The sequence below is a fragment of the Schistocerca cancellata genome, chromosome 6 (assembly GCF_023864275.1).
Source record: "Schistocerca cancellata isolate TAMUIC-IGC-003103 chromosome 6, iqSchCanc2.1, whole genome shotgun sequence".
Taxonomy (NCBI): Eukaryota; Metazoa; Arthropoda; class Insecta; order Orthoptera; family Acrididae; genus Schistocerca; species Schistocerca cancellata.
Genome location: NC_064631.1, coordinates 254040662 through 254045943, shown reverse-complemented (window position 1 = coordinate 254045943; position 5282 = coordinate 254040662). Strand labels below are relative to the sequence as shown.

Genomic DNA, 5282 nt, shown 5'->3' with positions numbered 1-5282 from the left:
CACGCCAAGACCGTAGGATCCTACGCAGTGCCGTAGGGGACCGCACCGCCACTTCCCAGCAAATTAGGGACACTGTTGCTCCTGGGGTATCGGCGAGGACCATTCGCAACCGTCTCCATGAAGCTGGGCTACGGTCCCGCACACCGTTAGGCCGTCTTCCGCTCACGCCCCAACATCGTGCAGCCCGCCTCCAGTGGTGTCGCGACAGGCGTGAATGGAGGGACGAATGGAGACGTGTCGCCTTCAGCGATGAGAGTCGCTTCTGCCTTGGTGCCAATGATGGTCGTATGCGTGTTTGGCGCCGTGCAGGTGAGCGCCACAATCAGGACTGCATACGACCGAGGCACACAGGGCCAACACCCGGCATCATGGTGTGGGGAGCGATCTCCTACACTGGCCGTACACCACTGGTGATCGTCGAGGGGACACTGAATAGTGCACGGTACATCCAAACCGTCATCGAACCCATCGTTCTACCATTCCTAGACCGGCAAGGGAACTTGTTGTTCCAACAGGATAATGCACGTCCGCATGTATCCCGTGCCACCCAACGTGCTCTAGAAGGTGTAAGTCAACTACCCTGGCCAGCAAGATCTCCGGATCTGTCCCCCATTGAGCATGTTTGGTACTGGATGAAGCGTCGTCTCACGCGGTCTGCACGTCCAGCACGAACGCTGGTCCAACTGAGGCGCCAGGTGGAAATGGCATGGCAAGCCGTTCCACAGGACTACATCCAGCATCTCTACGATCGTCTCCATGGGAGAATAGCAGCCTGCATTGCTGCGAAAGGTGGATATACACTGTACTAGTGCCGACATTGTGCATGCTCTGTTGCCTGTGTCTATGTGCCTGTGGTTCTGTCAGTGTGATCATGTGATGTATCTGACCCCAGGAATGTGTCAATAAAGTTTCCCTTCCTGGGACAATGAATTCACGGTGTTCTTATTTCAATTTCCAGGAGTGTACATAGATTTATACCTCACTGGCTATATTACAAGAAATTTCATTATGCTTGTAGGAGTTTATTCTGGGGACTGCTCACACAAATTCGCTACATTAGCGTCCTCATGAGCGCATGCAGTTACATATGCGGCCAGGTGTGGACTCGCGCCTGGAGCAGGCACCACTAATTAACCGTAATTTAGTGGTGCCCCTACAGCCACGGATCTCACTGGCGCCAGCGACCTCTTCCCCTCTCTCGTCTTTTTTCCTGTTCTCACCTCTAATCTCAGCCTAATATGGTCCCCTGCGCTAGTCACTTAATAAATGCTGAGAATTGTAATGATACAACACTAAAAGGTCACCATTTGAGACTATAGGTCGATCCAATTCTGATGGTCAGAGCATGTTAAAAGCAAGTGGTAAACTCTGATCTGACATGGCACTAACAGGAGGTCGGAGAGCGAGTGATTTAAAACAGCGGTTAAGGCACGAGCCTCATGATCTTTGGTAAAGGTTTCCAATATACAGTTTTATAAAAATGAACTTTAAATTGTATTTAGTCTCCTTTCAGGGGAATCTCATCATTATTCCTTTGACATACACTGCCGGAAAAAGTTAGTACAGCCTTTCAGAGGTTTCCCATTCACTAAAGATTTATTGTTTCAACAGCGCAAATGGAGTACAGAACCCGATTACGTTTACAGATCAGTAGCGCAAGCAGTTCTGTGGTACCAGGTATCGACCATTGCAGAAACTCCCGTATTACTGTAAGGTGTACTATGGGCGGCAATGAAGGCTCTGAGTTCGATCGTACAGATGACGAATACTGTGTTGTGATACATTATGACACGCCTGCTCGACATGTTCACGTACATCTGTAAGAGTTGTTGGTTGACGAGTCTCACGGGTCACTTCTCGTCCCACCATATCCCTTCATTGGACACTAGTGCAGAGATCGTGCTGGCGAGGAAAGTTGTTGCACATCTTGCAGAGCACGGGCTGTGTCTGAGGGAGCATTGTCCTGTTGGAACAACATGTCACCTTCTTGTTTAAAGAACGGCAAAAGAATAGAACAGCATTCTGCACGTGCCGAGCGCTGGTTAACATCCCTTCCAGAAACATCGAAGGGAAACGAGAGTTGTATCTTATCACAATCGAGACCGTACTCCTGGTGTTGAACAGTGTGCCTTGAGTGAATGCACTCCAAGGGACAGCTCTCATAGGGTTTATGTCAAATGCACGAACTAACATCACCTGCATGCAGGCAGAATCTGCTTTCATCGCTGAAGACTACAGCGCGCCATTTCATCTTACGAGTGAACCTCTGATGGTTTCAGTCTAGCCGCGAGTGTCGATACTGTGGCGTGAGTGGAAAACGGACAAGAGATGTGCGTGCCCATAGTCTCAATGCGCTTAATTGGTTCTCATCAGTTCGTGCTGACATATCTGTTCTGTGGTAGCTGTACGGCCTGCCACTGCTGCCCTTACAATACGACGATCCTGGCAGGCGTCCAGAACCACGTCTATTGGTGTGAGAATGTTCACTTGATCACTGACTCCAGCATCTGACAGCACATGCAACTTCTGTGTCAGTTCACCAAAAGGACCATACCGCCACTCGGAAGGCCACAATTTGGCGTCTTTCAAACCAGTTCAGTTGGCTGTGTCAAGCACGACTGCGTCACTGTGGCATGGTTGCCTGCGTGCTTCACTCGTTTGCGCCACACTGAACCTTTTGGATGTGTGCACCGCCTATTAAAAGGTAGACTTAGGTGACTATGACATTAAGCTGTTTGTTAGTGGATAACACTGAAACCATTATCAGTACATCAACTATCCACTAGGTGGCATATACCATCATCGAAGCAAAATCGACGTCGTCTTTCTAGGTGTACTATTTTTTTCCTGCAGTATATTTGCAGAACTTCTTTCCCCAACGTTTCCTACTACGAACTTGTGCTACGTCTCTAAGGACTTCGTTGTAGCTGGAATTTAAAGCATAAACTGTAACTTCCGCTTTGACACAGCAACGCCTGGCGCTAATTTCCTCACAACTGTGGTTTAACGTTCACGTTTTACGAATCATCTGTCTTGGGGTGCATTTATAAACTGGATCTTGGTTGTCTGGCATTTAGCTGTCTTCCTCTAATGTGCATTGTGGATTCTGTGCTTCAGCGTTTAGTCTTTGCAGATTGACGAGCAAAAGTATTAAGTCCACCTACGTAATACCTTGTTGATCCACCTTTGAAACGCAGAAGAGCAGCAGCCACTTAACATGGAATGTGTTTCATCGTTGCAGTTTAGGTGACTTTCATGGTCGTCATCAACTTGACCTCAATAGGGAGCTCATCGAACCACGGCAGCATTACTATGCCCTTGTGACAGAGACCATTATCCTGTGGAAAATGTCAAGCGCGAAAGTTGTTTTCAGTCATAATGTTGATACATTCCTCAGCTACCAAGGCGTCTTCGATAACAACCACAGCCTAAGGGGCGTCCACTTGTTCGTCACCCATACTACAATACTGCCCACACCAGCCTGTGCCAATGGCGCGGTCACGACTTGAGCATCCGTTCGCCTGTAGCCCTTTGTTGAACATGGAGCGCCAAGTGATGTGCTCAGAAGCATTTGCGCTTATACCAGCACTGGATTCTGCCATCAGATCTTCTGCAGCTCACCTCCAGCGGTCAAGCCTCCAACTTGCAGTTCCTGTGATGAAACCTGAACATCCAAAACGTTGTTGCCTACTGTTGCTTTTACTATCTTCAACAAGTAACAAGCCATTCTGGCTAGCTACATCTCAACCATGTAAAAGGTGACGAAAAAATTATAAAGTTCCAAAAATTAAACACTGCAGCTGCTATTAGAACTGAGACGAGGGATACGACAGTGATTGCCACGGCGATACTAACTCTTGTGCTTTTATATTCTTATTGGATTTCCTACAAACGAAGTGGAGAAGGACAACTTGGAAATACGTTCATAGCAGGGAAGGATAAATTGTGAAAGTAGAATTTTTCAAATAAACAGAGTTTGTAAATCCACTGTGTGTGAGCTACTGCCATAATACTACAGGAAATCAGCTACGAATGCGTGGAAGTTTGTCCGATATGCGAATGTGCGTGGGTGTGACTCTGAGCGCAGTTACGTCCATCTAAGCTGCTGCTTTACACTTAGGTGACAAAAGACATGAGACAGGGATGTGCATATATAGACAGCAGCAGAATTGCATAACTCCTCCCGAACAGGCCATGAAAGCCCAATGGTACCGACAGGCCGCCGTGTCATCCTCAGTCCACAGGCGTCACTGATGCCGATATGGAGGGGCATGTGGTCAGCACACCGCTCTCCCGGCCGTATGTCAGTTTACGAGACCGGAGCCGCTACTTCTCAATCAAGTAGCTCCTCAGATTGCCTCACTAGGGCTGAGTGAACCCCGCTTGCCAACAGCACTTGGCAGACCGGGTGGTCACCCATCCAAGTGCTAGCCCAGCGTGACAGCGCTTAACTTCGGTAATCTGACGGGAACCGGTGTTACCACTGCGGCAAGGCCGTTGGCCAGAATCGCATACACACGGTATAAAAGAGCAGCGCTTTGACAGAGCAGTCATGTGTACTCAGGTTATTCATGTTAAAAGATTATGTGCTCACGACGTGAATTAACGGTCACTGAACGCGGAGCTAGTTCGAGCTAGACGCATGGGGCATTCTATTTCCGAAATCGTTAGAGAAATCACTATTCCGAGATCCAAAGTGTCAAGAGTGTTTCAAGAATACCAGATTTCGAGCATTACTTCTCACCACGGACAGACCAGGAAAGACCGAGAGCAGCGGCGTTTGCGTAGAGCTGTCAGTGCTAATAGTCAAGCGACACTACGTGAAATAACCGGGGAAATCAATGCGGGACGAACGTATACGTTAGGACAGTGCTGCGAAATTCCGAGTTAGTGGGCTATGGTAGCAGATGAGCAACACGAGGGCCTTTGCTAACGTCACGACATCGCCCGCAGTGTCTCTCCTCGGCTAGTGACCATATCGCTTGGACCCTAGATGACTGGAAACCTTTGGCCTGATCAGACGAGTCCCGATTTCAGTTGGTAAGAGCACACAGTTGCTAACAGTGTGGCGCAGACCCCATGAGGACATGGACACAAGTTGTCAACAAGGTACTGTGCAAGTTGGTGCTGGCTCCATGGTGGTATGGTCGGTGTTTACATAGAATGATCTGGGTTTTCTGGTCCAACTGTCCGATCCTTAACCGTTTGCATATTCCCAAATAATGATGAAATTTTAATGGATGACAATGCGCTATGTCACCCCACGACGACCATTCGGTTTG

General features: G+C 48.4%; 1 pseudogene; it reads right to left on the bottom strand.

Annotated features, from left to right (window-relative positions):
- Positions 1–4384: 4384 nt before the first annotated feature.
- On the bottom strand, positions 4385–4502 carry LOC126089739 (5S ribosomal RNA; annotated as a pseudogene).
- Positions 4503–5282: the final 780 nt, after the last annotated feature.